Source organism: Myxocyprinus asiaticus, chromosome 29, assembly GCF_019703515.2.
Source record: "Myxocyprinus asiaticus isolate MX2 ecotype Aquarium Trade chromosome 29, UBuf_Myxa_2, whole genome shotgun sequence".
Classification (NCBI taxonomy): Eukaryota; Metazoa; Chordata; class Actinopteri; order Cypriniformes; family Catostomidae; genus Myxocyprinus; species Myxocyprinus asiaticus.
Genome location: NC_059372.1, coordinates 25942779 through 25962674, shown reverse-complemented (window position 1 = coordinate 25962674; position 19896 = coordinate 25942779). Strand labels below are relative to the sequence as shown.

Here is a 19896-nt window from a genome sequence, read left to right as displayed (position 1 = left end):
GAAGATTGGTGCAATCTAAACGGTAACTAATGTTGTACTGTATGTGGCTACGCTTTTCATCGTACTTTGCAGCGTTAGAGGTAATGGTACTTAAAGTTTTTTTTTTTTTAAGATATAACCTGAATGTAGCCAGAATGCTTTTATTTGTCATTTCTCTTAATTTAAATGTTTGCTTGGGCATTTTTAAAATGTATTTGCTCCTTTTTTCCCTACAATGCATAATGGTTACCATTTTATTTTCAATAAACTGACAACTTCCATAAATATGGACCTATTTAGTTTTCAAACAGAACAAGGTTGAGAATATCATCTGTATGCAAATTTTTTATAGGCTACACAGAAGTGACCTGCCATTTTAACAATAAGTAAGACTACCTATTAACATAAATATTTATGCTGACGTACTTAGCAGTTTAATATCCTGGCAGTTAGTGGCTTGTGGAGGAGAAGCTCTCTTAAGCACAGGCTAAATACAGAAGGTCCTAAAAGGAGAAAGAAAAGATTAGGGATGATTAAAGCTAGTTAGCAAACACAGCAACATGACAGCCAGGTGAACAGCAGGAGCAATGAGAGGAAAGTAAATGATTTGTTACAAATTACAAAACTGGACTGATGTTCAGATGAACCAAAACACGGCTCTTATTGATCCTCAATCAGAAAACTATTGAAGGTTTCTAAGAATGGTGAGTACATGTTTATGTGATCATTTTTGTAACACATACTTTTTTTTTCTTATGAGAAAGTTGCCTTTTCAAAATGTTATTTTTAACAAAAAATATAATTATAAAAGTATAATTACAGTTTCTTTTCTATTTTTTATACGTTTTTCTCACCATCAATGTTTTCTTACTGTACACTGGTTTTAAATGATAAAATAATAGATCAAAATTAAGACAAAGTATTTGAATGATTTTTGGTTTTCCAAGTTAGTGGAAATAAAAGTTAGTGTAAAACATTTTTGTCAGTTAACCTAAAAATGTAGTATAGTGTATTCTGAGCCACACATTGCCATTGGACTTTGTTTGTATTGGTTTCCATTACAGATATGTATTGGTTCCTTATTGCATCCACAAGACATTACATGCCACAACAAATGCCAACACATTGCCAGTATAGTTTCCAGTAAAACCAATACAATTTCCATTATAACCATTAGAATTTCTGTGATTGTTTCTATTGTATTTTTTAGCAGGGATATGACTGAATCAACTTGACTACATTGTTACACAAAAGAAAGTCATTTTTAAGGGTCAGATTATGTAGAAATAGCTTCTTACGGTAACACTTACGCATGTTAACTTTTTTCACACATGTCCATAGTTATGAACCTGAATGTGATAGAATCACATTTTATGTAGCTATGAATCCTAATGAGATCATGCTGTAACAACTGATGTGGTTATCCCGATAGGACACTTGTGTGAACTTGAAGGGAACTGATTTCATACGTCCACTAAAAATGACCTTGGGACCAGAAAGTAATTGCAAAAATGGCTCAGAAAAATAAGGTTCTGAGAAAAGTTCTAGCATCATTTGTTGGCAGAAGTCACTTGGATTGATACTTTGTTGAATGCAGTACATTGCATAGATTTGTACTGTGTGGCGTAAGTGTCCAAATACTTATTGGAGCCACTGTAAATAATGGACAGGAGCTTTCAATACAGATATAATTTTTTTTCACAGGTTTATTGGTGAGGTTGTGTTACATGAAGAAGCAATAATGCCAGGAGCTGAATCCACTGCCATGGATAACTCGTGTCAGGCCTTGTGCCGCACTTTAGTCATGCAAAATGGCCTTCAGCCACAAAACATGGACATCTCACAGTCTGTACTATACACATCCATCATGGGACTACTACTAGTGACAGACGAGGTGAGACTGAGATAATCCATCTGGCGCATTATGACGTGACCCCTTACTGACGTGTTAGTACGTTTTGATACGTACACTGAGACAGGCATTATAGGCCTATTCCGTTCAGTTCTTATATTCTGGAAATAAATGGCTCAGCCTGTATTCAAACCAATTAAAACGTAATAAAAAAAAATCATATATTAAAAAAAGAGTAATGTGCATGTGTTTTGACACATGTACTGTATGTGTTCCCCACCCCTTCTTCAGTGAGGTACACTATATTGCCAAAAGTATTCGCTCATCTGCCTTTAGACACATATGAACTTAAGTGACATCCCATTCTTAATCCATAGGGTTTAATATGATGTCGGCCCACCCTTTGCAGCTATAACAGCTTCAACTCTTCTGGGAAGGCTTTCCACAAGGTTTAGGAGTGTGTTTATGGGAATTTTTGACCATTCTTCCAGAAGCGCATTTGTGAGGTCAGACACTGATGTTGGACGAGAAGGCCTGGCTCGCAGTCTTCGCTCTAATTCATCCCAAAGATGCTCTATCGGGTTGAGGTCAGGACTCTGTGCAGGCCAGTCAAGTTCTTCCACACCAAACTTGCTCATCCATGTCTTTATGGACCTTGCTTTGTGCACTGGTGCGCAGTCATGTTGGAACAGGAAGGGGCCATCCCCAAACTGTTCCCACAAAGTTGGGAGCGTGGAATTGTCCAAAATCTCTTGGTATGCTGAAGCATTCAGAGTTCCTTTCACTGGAACTAAGGGGCCAAGACCAGCTCCTGAAAAACAACCCCACACCATAATCCCCCCTCCACCAAACTTCACAGTTGGCACAATGCAGTCAGACAAGTACCGTTCTCCTGGCAACCGCCAAACCCAGACTCGTCCATCAGATTGCCAGATGGGGAAGCGTGATTCGTCACTCCATAGAACGCGTCTCCACTGCTCTAGAGTCCAGTGGTGGCGTGCTTTACACCACTGCATCCGACGCTTTGCATTGCACTTGGTGATGTATGGCTTGGATGCAGCTGCTCGGCCATGGAAACCCATTCCATGAAGCTCTCTATGCACTGTTCTTGAGCTAATCTGAAGGCCACATGAACTTTGGAGATCTGTAGCGATTGACTCTGCAGAAAGTTGGCGACCTCTGCGCACTATGCGCCTCAGCATCCGCTGACCCTGCTCTGTCATTTTACGTGGCCTACCACTTCGTGGCTGAGTTCCTGTCATTCCCAATCGCTTCCACTTTGTTATAATACCACTGACAGTTGACTGTGGAATATTTAGTAGCGAGGAAATTTCACGACTGGACTTGTTGCACAGGTGGCATCCTATCACAGTACCATGCTGGAATTCACTGAGTTCCTGAGAGAGGCCCATTCTTTCACAAATGTTTGTAGAAGCAGTCTGCATGCCTAGGTGCTTCATTTTATACACCTGTGGCCATGGAAGTGATTGGAACACCTGAATTCAATTATTTGGATGGGTGAGCGAATACTTTTGGCAATATAGTGTAAGTGTCATTCGTGGTAGTTTCTTCCCTCCCTTCTGTTAATAGATTACAGCTCTGTAAATGGACACTCAGTCATTGCATGCAGGGACAGTAAATGGCAAACCTGTTATTGATTGTGATGTAATTAAGCAAGTCACACTAACAATCATTTGCTGTCACATTTTTCACTTTACAGAAAGAGCTCCAACTGGGCAGTGGACAAGTTGGACTGCGTAACGTTGGAAACACTGTAAATAAGTTTTGGTGCTTATGTATACGATAGAAAATTATATTCACCATTTCTCTCTGAACTATATCTCTCTCATATGTATATTTTGATTCCTTTGCAGTGTTTCCTCAATGCCATAGTGCAGTGTCTCTCTCACACTCGTAGTCTTCGGGACTGCTGTCTGATGAAAGTGTACCTTCAGGACAAGCACTCCAAACAAGAGCCTGTTCTTATGAATGGTGGGTGCTGGGAACACTTCAGCTGTCTTTGTAGCATTATTTATTAGGCATGTAATGGAACGGTAGATCTATGGTTTAATACATAGATTTTTTTACAGCAGGATTATGAATAAAAAATAAATGATTTTGACTCGAGGCTGTGTCATATTGTGAATATATCCACTTTGCGTTGTGCCTAATAACACATTTCAGACCAGGGGCATGTCTACGGGTGGGCTAGGGTGGGCATGTCTACGGGTGGGCTAGGGTGGGCATTGCCCACCCTGAAGGTTCATCTGCCCAACCTATATGATCGGACAGACGCAAAGCTGTGCAGTGCGACAGTTTTGATAGTTTAGTTTAATCTCTGGTGCTTGGAAAATCTGCAAAAGATGCATATTAAGAGAACTACAACAAAGAACATGGACAATGAGTCTTATTTACTTTGCTGTGCGAAATCTCGAGTGCTCAAACTTTATCGTGTGGCCATGGACGCGCTTTCAGGGTCGAGGTAATGTTCCCTTTGTGCTGCGAGCTGCAGTTGCGCGGCCGCGCATAAGATCCACAATACAAGAATGGCAGAAACTGAGAGGCAATTACTTAAAATGCAAGATATTATTCTTTTGTGCCTCGATAGTTTTTTTAACATCTGGATGCTTGACTTCGAGAGGACAAGTTTTAAAAGTGCGTCTTGAAAGAAAATGTACACAAACATCTCTTTTAAACAAAACCTGGTTTCATTTGGCAGTAACAGAACTGTTCAGCTGCGACGTCAATTTGTAGGCAAACCCGGAAGTCTAATTCGCCATGGGTTAAACATTGTTTGACGATACGTGGACATTTTGTTCTACAACATAAATTACACACTTTCATACCTCAAACGTGAATTTAGAAGCCGCCGTGCGTTTTTTAGAAAAAGCATGCAATTCAATACGGCTTCAAAATTCACCATTGAGGTATGACTGTGTGTAATTTATGCTGTAGAATGTAACAGAAATTTTAATACTGTATACTAAGTAATGTGTAATCACAATCATACATTAGGTTTTAAGTGAATATATTAATATACTGTGTGTTTTCTATTTTTCTCTCTGTGTGCATGAGTGAACTCACACTCCCTGCACCTGTGGAGACAGAGTGGCCTTGCACTACCCCTGCCTCCTGTTGCTTATCTAACAAATAACTGAAAAAGACAAGTTGAGGAGGTTAGAGCTGTCACAAGGGTGGGAGCAGCTGACCACAGCTGCGGCTGTCTATGTCAATCCGTTATCAGAAATGCAGGGTGAAGGCATCCTAGTGCCCATATAAGCTAGAGAATTTGAAGGTTTCATTGCTCACTACCAGTCGGAGTTAGAGTCTCTGTATGGTTTTGAGTCCACCTTGCAAGTGTGTTCATTAAATACTTATTAGAAAGGCACCGCAGTCTTTGAGACTTTTATTACAGAATTCCCACCACATAAAACAAAACGTCCACGTAACGTCAAGTAATGTTTACCACAGACCTTATTTTACACATAAGTTCAGAAACCCCATTATAAAAACCCATAGGAAAATCCTGAGGGAACCCATGGCGAATTCTCTTCCGGGTTTTTGGACTACAAGCTGAACAGCTCTATAGCGCAATGTAAATTGTGCTAGGCAATTTTTATGAATGAAGCACTATAATGAGTCTAATTTACATAGAAAGGAGGTGTTTCTTTATGCAGAAAGGAATGACAATGACTTCATTTAAATACTCAAGACGCAGTGCAATTTCAGCACTGATTGTGCCTGCTAAAACTGATTGCTTGTGGTTAATGAATAACAATCAGGTATATGAACTGAAATACCATGTGCAAAAGTGCCCTGCATTTTGCTGTCTGACCATGAGCGTTTCTTGGGAGCATAATAATAATTTTGTATTTATTTATCACACATTATACATACACAGTGAAATTCTTTTTTTTTCCACATATCCCAGCTAAGATGGGGTCAGAGTGCAGGGTCAGCCATGTTACAGCATCCCTAGAGCAGATAGGGTCAAGGGCCCAACAGTGGCATCTTGGCAGTGCTGGGGCTTGAACCCCTGACCTTCTGATCAGTAACTCAGAGCCTTTACTGCTGAGCCACCACTGCCCCTTACCCCTGGTACTATGTGAGCAGCACATAGTACTGACATTTATACAAGCATATATTGGCTGCCCTGTGAATGCGTACAACGATCGACACACAAAAATCTTCTGATTGGCTAAACAAATGATCTGACCACGGCCCACGGACATACGTTGATGAGCCAAAACATTATGAGCACTCACAGGTGAAGCGAATAACGTTGATCATCTCCTAACAAGGCCACATGTCAAGGTCTGGGCAGATTTGATGGTAAGCGGACAATCAGTTCTCGTAGTCAACATGTTGAATGCAGGAGAAATGGGCAGGAGTAAAGACCTGAGTGAATTTGACAAGGGCCAAATTGTTATGGCCATACGACTGGGTCAGAGCATCTCTGAAACGGCAAGGCTTGTGGGGTGTTCCTGGTCAGCAGTGGTGAGTACTTAACGACAGTGGTCCGAGGAGGGACAAACCACAAACTGGCGACAGGGATTTGGGCTCCCAAAGCTCATCGATGAGCGAAGGCAACGAAGGCTATCCCATCTGGTCTGAACTGACAGAGGGTCTACTGTGGCACAAGTCACAGAAAATGTTTATGATGTTACAGGAGGAATGTGCCACAACACACAGTGCATCGCACCCTGCTGCGTATGGAGCTAAGTAGCCACAGACCGGTCAGAGTGCCCATGATGACCCCTGTCCACAGTCGAAAGCACCACGCGAGCGTCGGAACTGGACCTTGGAGTCCCATTTTCTTTTACAGCACGCGGACGGCCATGTACATGTGCGCCATTTACCCGGGGAAGTGATGGCACCAGGATGCACTGTAGGAAGACAACAAGCCGGTGGAGGGAGTGTGATGCTCTGGGCAATGTTCTGCTAGGAAACCCTGGGTCCAGCCATTCATGTGGGCGTCAATTTAACACGTGCCACCAACCTAAACATTGCTGCAAACCAGGTATACCCCTTCATGGAAATGGTATTCCCTAATGGCAGTGGCCTCTTTCAGCAGGATAATGCGCTCTGCCACACTGCACACATTGTTCGGGAATGGTTTAAGGGACATTATGAAGAGTTCAAGGTGTTCCCTGGCCTCCAAATTCCCCAGATCTCAATCCGACTGAGCATCTGTGGGATGTGCTGGACCAACAAATTCAATCCACGGCGGCTCCACCTTACAACTTACAGGACTTGAAGGATCTGCTGCTAATGTCTTGGTGCCAGATACCACAGGACACTTTCAGGGGTCTTGTAGAGTCCATACCACGGCGGGTCGGTGCTGTTTTGGCAGCACACAGAGGACCAACAGCATATTAGATCATAATGTTTTGGCTCATCATTGTATTTTCCCTGCTGTTTACCCAGCCTAGGGCTGTTACAAAGACAGGTGTGATATTTCATGGCACCTATTTCAGTGATATCTGTCAGGTAATAGAAGCATTTTCTGCATGTCATTTAAAAAAAAAAAAAAAACACTTATAGCACCTTTAACTAATGTTTAACCAATACAACCATATTGTTAAGTGTTACCATTAAATTAAATGTGTTTTACATTTAATTTCCCAAGTCAGTACTATTAAATAAAATATTTTTGTTATGGACTTTTTTTTAGAGTTCTCTAATGTTTTGGCTGGCCTGTGAGATTGTGATGGTGGGGAAACCACAGTTAACCCTGGGAAGATTTATCGCATATTTAAAGAAGCAGTGCCTTACTTCAGTGAGTATAGGTGTGTGCAAAACTAATATGTTGTTATATGTTAATTCATATGTTATTAATTTGTATACTTACAACTTTGATACTGGTCTGTGATGAGCTCAATGTGTTAAATATGTTTGTGTATTAAAGGTGCAGTCAGTAATTTTTTCCTCACTAAAATGTTTTTCTCCTAAAGAAATGATAAGTAAATTTGAAACATGTATAAAATCATGACCACTTAGTCTCCTGTCATATCAGTAACTTTATAAAAGCTGTTTTATTCTACATGGAGAGGGTCTGCAAATGGGGGCTTCCAAGTTAGAATCACATCACCAGCTAAAAACTACTTGCTTTATCTCAGTAACAGCCACTGTTATTGGACCCTTTCACTCATTGATTAAAGTAATCATGGCTGACTGTGTATAGTGAATTTATACAATGACATCAGTTGCTAAAAACTATTGTGTTTGTTTGATGCTGCATCCACGCCCCTAGGTGTTAGTGTTAGTCCAAGACGACAAACAAAAAGCTACTGAGTGCACCTTTAAATTTTGTCAGTATTATTTGCAATTGCTATGTACATATATGCATGTTATAATCAAATAATCTACCCATTTTCCCACACACACACACACACACACACACACAGTCAGCAAGATGCTCAGGAGTTCTTACGTTTCCTTCTGGACAGGCTACACGCAGAAATTAACCGTCGTCCTTCTAAACGACCTGCAGTTATTGAAATAAAGGAACCAACATACTCTCGATTCAGGTACTGAGTAGACAAAATGGCAGAAAAGAACACACTCAGCTGGAGTCATTCAGATCCTCCTAATCCCTTATTTGATCACTCCTGCAGTATTTCAGGAGGCATTTGCCATGTGGCAAAGACATCTTGACAGGGATGACAGTAAGATTGTTGGTAAGCATGAATGGATGGCTGCTGTTTCATCTTATATACTAATCTGTGTTTAAACCATCTTTTTTCCCCACATCTCTAAGGGCTTCATTAGATTTCAAGACAGTTGTTTAATTGTGTTACTATTTAGTTATACCTGTATAATGGTACACAGAATCTGTGACTGCAGAATTCTATAGAATTTCAACAGCTGTTGTTCACTGAATTCTATATACCTTCCCCATTCCATATTTGCTTATTAGAATTACTGCATTTGAAAGGAATGGAAATACTTATGAATAATATTGATTCAATAAAAAGTACAATATTAACAATTTGGATTTGATAATGCGTTCAGCTACTGTTATGAGTTTACTCTGCACTCTGTTTAAAACATTATATCATATATACAGTATTTCCCCCACAGTCAGAACAGAAATGTGAAAAAAGTGTGCAGATTCTGTGTGGACCTGTTTTTAAATTAACAACAATATTCTTACTAAATTATATCTCACAGTTTTGTTTTTCGTTTTTCTTTTGGAATCCACTCTCCAGATCATACTGATGCTGTAAATGGTTGTTTAAGAGCATTTTAGTTTATTTAGTTAAAGGAATATTCTGGATTCAATACAAGTTAAGTTTAATCAGCAGCATTTGTGGCATAATGTTGATTACCACAAAAAATTATTTTGACTCATCCCTCCTTTTCTTTAAAAAAAGCAAAAATAGAAGTTACAATGAGACATTTACAATGGAAGTGAATGGGGCCAATTTTTGGAGGGTTTAAAGGCAGAAATGTGAAGCTTATAAATTTATAAAAGCACTTACATGAATTCTTCTGTTAAAACTCATGTATTATTTGCAGAGGCGATTCTCTGGACTCTGGGGACCCTAGGCAAAAAATTCAAGTCGCCCTTCTGCAACAACACGTTTGTGGGCGCATTTGAGCCGTTGCCTGATCTGCATAATTTATTTTGTAAATCGGGTGCTAAACAAGCGCAGAAAGCACTTGCAAATAAACAATGCTTTTACCATGCGCAATTCATTCTTAGTGAATCTGCTCCTGAATGACAATCTTTTTTTTTTTTTTTACATTTTTATTGATTCGAACAAACAGGGTTACACAAACAGAGCATACACGCACTGAATCACATTTATAAAATTTTATGTCCCTTCCCCTAAACACAGCCAACCCCCCCCCCCCCCCCCCCCCCCGTTTCACAAAATGAAAATAATAACACATATATAGTATATACACAGACAAAAAGAATCCACAGCCCGAGCACCCCCTAAAAAGGCCAAAAACCCGCCCCATTTCTTATCATATGCAGCCGAATTGCCAACCCATCTATATGACATCTCTTCAAATGATGCTACCTTGCCCAATTCGGTGCACCATTCATAAAAAGAGGGAGCGCTCGTCGACTTCCATCCCCTCACAATTATCTGTCTCCCGATCATCACGCCGGTGAGGACCCACCTCTTTACATACCCATCGGCTATATTCATAATTGCCCCATCACCCAACATACAAAGTCTGGGACAGAACAGAACCTGAGTGCCCAGGACCTCGGAAACAAAATTCTGGACTCTCAACCAAAACTCCTGAATCCTTGAACAAGACCAGAAGGCATGTATTAAATCTCCATCCTCCAACTGGCATCGCCAACAAGTGGGTGTGCCTTTTAAACCCAGCCTATACAATCTAGAGGGGGTCCAATATAATCGATGCAAAATCTTAAATTGCATCAGACAGACCCTTGCATCTCTAGATGTAGACTTGATGTTTTTTAGAATCCAATTCCACACTCCCTCCTCCAATACCAAGTTCAAATCTTTCTCCCACAATCTCTTGAGAGAAGTCGAAGTTCCGTCCCTCAGACTCTGAATTAACAGGGAGTAATACACTGATGCCTCATGACCTTTTCCAAAAGCAGAAATCACCTCTCCCAGAGTATCTGCTGCTTTAGGGGGATGTATGCTACTCCCAAAAATAGTACAGAGCAAGTGGCGTAACTGAAGATACCTAAAAAACTGAGATCTGGGGATCCCAAAATATTGAACCAAATTTTCAAAGGATCTCATCACACCACTCTCATAAAGATCACCGAGTGTATTAACCCCCCTCGCAATCCACTCTGACCAACAAAAAGGGGACTTATTAATGCATAGTTTGGGGTTTAGCCATAGGCTCGAGGCAACATTTAGATAATTATCTGAATTAAACACTCTGGACACTTTTGTCCATACTGAGTGCAAATGTGAAATAACGGGGTGTGATTTAACTTCTCTGGTTAGTTTGATGGAAAGGGTTTGCAATGGCAAAATAGGGGCAAGCAGTTCTTGTTCAATGCAGAACCAGGGAGGGGCTCTTTCAGGTGGAAGCGACCAATGAGGCAAATGTCTGAGACCGTATGCATAATAATAAAACAAAATCTTGGGTAAGCCTAGCCCACCTTTGTCAATCGGCCTATGTAACTTACTGAAGTATAATCTGGGACGTTTACGATTCCAAATGAAGGACTTCGCTATGTTATCAAATTGCTTGAAATAAGAGAGGGGGACATCTACTGGGAGAGACTGTAGCAGGTAGTTAAATTTTGGAATACAGTTCATTTTAATAACATTAACCTTCCCAATCATTTGATAAATGTAATGAAGCCCACCTGTCTACATCGCTCGAAAATCTTTTTATTAAAGGGTCAAAATTAACTCTAAATAATCAGACAAATTTGTGGGGAATAAAATGCCCAAATACTTAATGCCCTGTCTGGGCCATTGGAAGGCGCCTGGCTGAAAGGCCGTTACTGGACAGTACGCTGTCAGAGCCAAAGCTTCGGATTTAGACCAGTTGACTTTGTATCCTGAGAATTTGGAAAAGGAATTAATAATTCTGTGGAGGCAAGGCATATATTTAGTCCTGAATGACAATCTTAATCTTTTCTAAAGAAATTTGAAATAAACATGAGAATCCATAAAACTGTCTCTAAATGCACACATATTTGGACTACAACTTCTAATGGACATTGTTTGCTAAAGCACTGCAATGACAACAAGACGAGAGCTTGCTTTAATGTGTGTCTTTATTACATGTTTGTGTCCGTAACTCTCGTTTTGATTTTGTATGTCAGACGTGTACTCCTGATGCAAATTAAGGAATTACTCTCACTGAATCATTTCTATTATAATACAGTGGTGAAATGTCAAAGCTGGAGATTATGCCTTTCTAATGATGTAGCTATATTTTGTGGCGATTAAATTAGAATTGTATGGAGAATAACATGCAGGGAATGTAAACAATACCCATCGTGACTCACGCGGTCATTGGCAAACTTTTTGTGAGAAAGGATAATTCAGTAAATATTACAGATTCTGTACCAGTCAGCACTGTCATGCTTCTCCTCCTCTTTCTTTTTTCCTCTTCTGACTCCCAGATTAGTACGTTGGACGTCCTCTTCATGATGCCTGCGTGATCTGTTTTTAAATCATAATTTGTAGTTATTTTAGGGTTTGTTGACATTATACTGTCATGGTAATAAAGTTTTAAAATTGGCTATAACTTTACACATGTTTAGTACATGATTATATCACACTAAAATCATGTTAACATGCATAGTGTTTATGTCTTGTGACTATACTTTTGAAATAGTGAGTATTTTAACGTTTAAAAATTCGCCCTCCATTCACTTTCATTTTAAGTGCCTCACTGTAACCCAGATTCTTGCTTTTTTTTTTTAAAGAAAAGGAGGGGCAAGTCAAAATAAAGTTTTGTGGTAATCAATATTACACCACAAATGCTGTCGATTGAGCTTAACTTGTATTGAACTTGGAATATTCCTTTAAGTCAGTGAACAAAACTCGTATTGTCAAAAGTGAATAGCAGTGGCATTTTTGACAGAACTGGTTTGCAAGATTGTTTGTGTTTTGGCAAGACAGACAGCACATCCGATGCCTGGTCCTTGCAGGACTTGATGTGTTGTCTTTTGTTGCATATTTGAACCCGTTACCAATCAAAGTTCGTGTTCAAATATCTTTCTCACCTATGCCACAGATTTGTTCTCTGGTCAGCTGCGCAGCTCCTTGCACTGTTCTGTCTGCTCCCATTACTCCAACACCTTTGATGTGTTTTGTGACCTGTCACTCCCCATCCCAAAGGTAACACTCTCCATTCTTTATACAGCTGCTTTGGAACAATATGTATATAATTGTGTGTGTGAAGAATGAATCATAGATTTTTTATGTTGCAGAAGACTAATTATGGCCGAACTGTCACACTTAGAGAGTGTCTAGACCTCTTCACACAAGAAGAAAACCTTGACAAAGAAAACTCACCAGTAAGTGAAGAGCATAGCCCATGTTTGGTTTTGGTTTGGTTTTATGTAAAATGGGCATTCATATAGATACCTGTGGAATTTTTTGTATCCTAGGTGTGTGAGTGGTGTAATCTTCATACCGAGAGCACAAAAAGACTAACCATCCAAAGGTTCCCAAGAATCCTCGTAATACGTATCCTTTTTCGATTATACAGTGCTGATGGCAGAGTTGATCACATTGGTGATTATTTGTGGTGTGGAAGTAGTGAGTATAATGGTTAGGATTCAAACTGGTAATACAAAGGCTTAAAAGGAGCAAGACACTTGATGTAGAGCGACTGTCACTAATTAGTGTTTTCGGTTAAGAACCAAATACTTGCATTGCAAAGGTTTCATGCTTATTAACAAAGACTTAACTTGCAACCTCAGACTTAAATCGATTTACCACGTCAAGGTACTCCATCTGTAAAAGCACAGTGTCTGTTTCCTTCCCCTTGACCGGGCTGGATATGGGGTCATTTGGACCTGTTGACTGTGGTGACCTGTTTTACTCTAATATGACTCAAAATAAGTCACATGCCAACAGTTGAATAAATGGTGACATTTGTCTAATGTACTAAATTTATACATCAAGTTTTATTATTGTTATGTTTTAGGTGTTGTGATATGGATGAATGCTTCCTTTCAGGTCCTGTGCTGTATGATCTGTATACAGTATTCAATCATTCAGGCACAGTAAATATGGGTCACTACATGGCTGCATGTTGAGTAGAGGAGGGCTGGTGCAACTACAATGACTCATGGTGGGTGAAGTTTTAATCTAACCTCATCTAGGCATTAAAAGGATGATCTGATGATCTGAGTCACTGTATTACAATTAAAGGGGCAATTCACAGAGTAAGGTGCAATATGCAACATTTCTCATGTAATATTCATTTTTGTTTTGCCAATTTGTGAACAGCTTGTAATGCAACTTAAAAAATGAGCCCTTCCCGGACTTCCTAGTTTGCCTATTAAAGCCTGTAGGCTGATTTTCATGCGAAGGGAGCGGGTCGCTTTTGCCGGGAAAATCCAAAGGATGTGATGTTTATGCGCGCTCCCGAGAGCCTTGCCTCAGACAGTAGCTTCTCTTCCGCTATTCAACAGCGACAACAAACTGCAACACTAGGTAACGTTATCTTAGAAATGGAATCCAGCAAACGTCCGGCTCCCAGCACAACACCGACTCCTACACAAACTCAGAGTAAGCTAAAAAAAAAAAAAAAAAAAAAAATTATCTACTGAATCCCGTCTGGCTAAGCGGGAACGTGATCTTGGACGAGCGAAAACTAGAGTGAACATCGGCGCGGCATTTGATTCCTGCAGGGACCTTCGTTCGGTTTTGGGGATCAAAACCAACCCTGAATTGGCATTCTTCTTATTGGACAGGTAAGCTTACATAACTGCAAAGCATGTGAAATATAGTGCCACAAGGATTGATCTGTGTAATTTTAGCTAACTTGATCTTGCCTGCTAACGCTGATGAATTGCGAGCTACCTTGCTTCATAACTTTCAAATATTTTCAATGATCTTCTGTTTATACTAAAAGTCAGGTTAATGTCAATGTTAATCTGTAATTATTCAGCAAAGTAAACTACAATAACACATGAAATGAATGCTAGACGATGTTCAAGATAATGCAGAAAGCTCCATTCATTAGTGTAACGTAATTTGGTTATACAGAAAATATATACAATCTATTATAAAACAACAGCGCATCGATATATCAAAATGACAGTTGTGATGGTATCACATCAATACTGAATTGTGTCAACATATTTATAATGTACATTCTGTTTTATAAACAACTACTGTCATCATCCACTAAATTTAGCTAACAGCTATTGATAAAGCTGGCTAGCTAGCTAACGTCGACATAGGCTATCGTATAAATGCAGCAAATGTATCATGCAAAGAAAAGTGATTACTTCAAACTACAGTCACGCATAGTCAGACCTATATCCACACTTTGTTTTAGCACTGTTCCAGCACTGGAGTCAAATATAATATACAGTCTCAATGTTTGTAGTAAAACAATCATAACTGGGTAATTTTAATTATGCTACCTCATCTGTCAGCATGATGTCGGTGAATCACGTTCAGCCTCTTTGTACTTTACGTCATTGATTTGGTCGATGCTCCCTCGCGTCCCTATGGAGTGTGTGCACCAGGTAGCTGGCTGCAGTTCACTTAATGGCCACAGGTGTCATTAAAAACAAGGGTTTCTGAATCTTACATATTGCACCTTTAAGCGAACTCTGAATTCACGGTACGAGTAAAGTGGATAGGCTTTCATCGGGGTTAATAGTAACATATGCAAATCGGCTAACCTGCTCCAGGGCAGGTTATGTTCTCGATCAGAGATCTCATCCAGATTCTGGACCAATCAGCTGTGAGCAAAGTGACAGACACTCCCACCAGTATCTCTCACTCCAATTTAAAGTGCACTTCAACGAGACAGTTTTATAAATTTACAAAATAAGCTATTTATAATAACTATTTATTGCAAGAAATATATTTTTGGCAGTCTTGCATTTGTTTAAAGACACTTCCCAATCATTTTCCCATACTGGCCATAAAAAATGTATGAATAAATAAACCTAAAATAATTATATAATTTCAAGTAAGATATTAATACAATATCAATAACGATCGAATTACTTTAAAATATAAAACTTAATCACTCCACAATATACTGTAGATATATCAGAAAAGTATGAATGCCACCCAAACCCCTTCTTATTAGGATTTGCTGCAAGAGATGTCACGAACATACAGTATTTCACTTGAAGTTCAATAACAGCACACTAGCACACCAAACATGTCTTTATTGTGTCTTTTGCTGCTAGAAAGAAAGAACAAATAAGTCTCTATTAGTGCATACCATCTACTCATTTTCCAATTGCTCACATTTGTATTATTCGATAGTGTATTAATGTCTAAAAGTATTAAATGATATTTAGTAATTTAAATGAATACTAAAGCTTTAATTTTATTTTTTTACATTTCAGATCAAGATATTAAACTTTTAAAATAACAAGCCTGAATGTTCTTGTTGTGAACCTATATAAAGTTACTATCACATCGATATATTATCTATTTTAATATTTTCATCACATTCAGATTTTTTTCATGCTCTAGCAGCAGCAGCAGCAGCAATGTTTCTTCTTGCTGTGTAAATGCCTTTAAATACGTTATCATTGACTAGTGATCCTCTGTGCTGTGTGAATATATTATAATTATTCATGATTTCATAGTGATTATTCATGTTGTGTAAATGTGTTTTGACTGATCATATTTTTGTGCTGTTTTATAAGTGTGTTAAATTCGGATAAGTAAATCTCACTGAATCTCTCGCAAGATGTGACTCGCACTGTCTCGCACTCGACTGGCTGTTCGCTTCATTCATGTTAATGCGCTAGTGAACTCATCATAACCTCATGAACAAACTCTGAATTGATAGAGAAAGTTGGTAACGAGTGTCTTGATTCCACTTAACCCTAATGAAGCCTGACTGGATTTGGTGAGTTTTGTCAAACTAAAACCAATCCTGGAATCCAGAATTTGTTCAGCTTTTTTTGTGAAATGTGGCACTGGGATATTCCTTTAATGACATTGGGGATTTTATATCATAATAAAAGTTTAGCAGTTATGTTTTATAGCAGATGACAGTGTTTGACCATTAATTCTCTGTTTCTCTCACAGTGTGAGCGCAATATCGGAGGAGAAACTTCAGTCCAATCAGGCATATGTTCTCTTCTATGAGCTGAAAAGCTGCAGTATCAGCAGGAAATGAGGGCCAATGACACCCCTTTCTACAAAAGACTTCAATGATTATTTGGCAGTCGTCAGATGCCACTGAAAGAAATCAAGTTTCACTTTGATGAAATGGACTAGGTTGAGGTTGAGAGTGCTAATGGGCATGCCTTGTAATTTTATTTCATTTAAACAATGTTATTGGTTTATTTTTTTTACTGCTATTAACAATCTGGGTTTTTGATGAAACTGTGCTCAGAAACACATTGTTATTCAGCCATTGCTCTTTAGACAATATATATATATATATATATATATATATATATATATATATATATATATATATATATATATATATAAATATTAATAAAGATCTGTAGAGCTTAAAAGACTTATTTGCATCATGATTTGTTGTTATGCTTTTTCTTATTGTCATTACAATTCAAATGTGAATTAGGGTGGTTTAATTGAGAATGGGAAAAACAGGGCTAAATTGAACATATAAGGTCAAACTTTTGTCTGATTGTGTTAGCACATGACTATTTCATGTTTGGCTTTACATTAACACTAATGAATTAGTGCCCATAATGCTCATGCTATGAATACTTTGAAAACATAAAAGTTATTTTGCATCTTTTATGGAGTGACACATGTAAAATACTGTGCCATAAATGACTGCCCAGTTCCTCTGCTTAAGCCTATAGTCTAGAGGTCACCCCAGCTTGCTTATTAGAAGTCTTTCAATTAAAACTTGCACTTGAAGGCATTACAACTTTTTGAGTTAAAATGTGGAAGAATTTGGCAGTCATTTGCAGTATGCAGTATTTTACATTAGGCACCCTGCATACTGAGTAATATGCTTAAATAAATTACTATTTTATACATCTGACTCCAGTTATCTTATTTGAATACAGTCTGATGCTGCATTAAAGAAACAGTACAGTACAGTACAAACATGAGGTCGTACAATTAGATGGATTTTTATAATAATATTACACAATAATACTATCATAAATAAAAAATTATAGGCTACATCATTACACATTCTAATAGGGATTAAAATACTTTTAAGATAATATTAAATGTTAATTGGCAAGTAGCTGTCATTCAGAGCTCTATCCACATGTGTCCACTTGCTTGTCAATTTAGGTTGCGTATTGATTTATTGAGCAAATACAACCATCTGCTGGCCTAATGTGATACCTCAAACAGAGGTTGCACTAGAAAAGATTTATCCGTCACTTTGACGGACTGGGTTGTAAAATTGTCATCATGGTCTATTTTTATCCGTCATACTTGTTTTAATTTAGTACTACATTCAGGGTGGTTGCATCCATTATAATGGCATATACATGACAGTGGATAGCCTTAATGATATTTTTGACTCACCAAGTGCAAGTCTGGTGAAACCAAGGAATTCTTGGGTGAAAGTAGCTACCTGTCAATCATCCACTGAGCTAAAACAAGATTTTTAAACTTAACACCTGTTCGTGCGGCTTTTAAATGAAATAAACGTCCGATCGGAAAATGCACAGGTTCACGGAACCTCTTCAATGTTTCTGATAGTCTATAACAATAAAGTCACAGATGAGAAGCACACACATCTCTGAAGCGCTAATGCAGGTACTCTTCTAAAATAACTGACAATTCTGCTCTAAACATAGGCTAATGTTTGTACTTAGATTAAATGCAATTAATTGGCTGAAACGATGTGCCGCTTTTTGCGCTTTCATTTTGTTACTATACTTTTTTGTGCTTTATTATTAAAGTGACACACTGATCATGCAGAAATACACTAACTATATGCATGCAGTCAACCAGGGCTGGCCCAAGCCTTTATGGGGCCCTAAGCAGAATTTGATTTTGGGGGCCCCTCGGTGCCGCCAATACGATTGACTATTGTCAATGCTTGATTATTCGCACACTATAAATCTAACACACCCATTGACAATTTTATTAGTTGGTGTGGTGGTGGCGTAGTGGACTAAAGCACTGACCTGGTAAGCAAAAGGTTGTTGGTTCAATTCCCACAGCCACCACCATTGTGTCCTTGAGCAAGGCACTTAACTCCAGGTTGCTCCAGGGGGATTGTCCCTGTAATAAGTGCACTGTAAGTTGCTTTGGATAAAAGCATCTGCCAAATGCATAAATGTAAATTAGTTGTTTCTGTGTTGCTTACATAATACCAATGTCTGCCTGGCATGTTTTTACCCCTCTACGGTTTTTAATTGTAACAGTAGCAAACCCACAAGAAGTAGAAGGACCTATAAGGAAATTACATTAATAATTATAATTAGAAATATTAATCCCAGGATATTCTACAGTAAACTGAGCAAATACAAAGGCTGCTGTGCTATTAACTTACCTGCCACATCCGCTGAGGTTGAAACAGACATGGAAGAAACAGTAGGATCAGTGGATGCAGGTGCTGGTAAGTGCTCCTCACCTGCAGAGGATGGACCTGATGAAAGATGAAAATAATAATAATAATAATAATAATAATAAACGCTAGCCATGTTAGATGTCATATTAGAAGGTAATGTAACTATCTGTCAAAAACAAAAAAAGATCTCAAAAAAGGCATGGTTTATCCATATAAATATATTGATCTGGGATTGTTGAAACTCGCCTGCTGTATCATCTTCAGCTGTAGCACTGGCACTTGGAGCAGGTGGTGTTGGTTGTGCCCCACCTCCAAAATATTTCAACAGTGCTCCTAGGGAAGTTTCATAAGAGTACTTAGTTGATGGAACAGAATGTTATTTTAACATCATAAATTATTATACACAGCAGCAAGCCCTCTCTGTACACCTAAAACAACAACTCTTAATCTATAACTAGCTAATTGAGGCATAATAATATTGGAATATAATAGCAAAGACCCCAAAATGGTAGGCTAATGTAAATAATGTTAAGCTGTTATCAGTACCAAGTTTATGGAACAGAAGCTTATTTTTATTACAAAAATATGTACCCAGGAACAAGTTATTTTTACACAGAAGACAAAAACTTTAATCTAAAACTAGCTAAGTAATATGTTGTATTATACTATATTAATATGTCAAGGCTATTCACGGATGTTTAATCAAACGTGAACTTTCCTAAAACAAGAAGATATGCTACCTATGCTATGTTAACTAACTAGCCAGCTAACGTTTGCTCGCAACATAGCCTAGCTACTTAACATACCTTTATCTTGCTGTTTTATCTCTTCCTCGGTTTTCTTCTTTTTCCTTTTCTCTGCACCAGAGGGATATGTCCTTTTTTGTGACATTGCTGTTTTGCTGCAATGCTGCTGCC

At 38.6% G+C, this 19896-nt stretch overlaps 1 pseudogene; it reads left to right on the top strand.

The window, feature by feature from the left end:
• The first annotated feature begins 540 nt into the window (after positions 1–540).
• Positions 541–16877, top strand: LOC127419739 (ubiquitin carboxyl-terminal hydrolase 21-like; annotated as a pseudogene).
• Positions 16878–19896: the final 3019 nt, after the last annotated feature.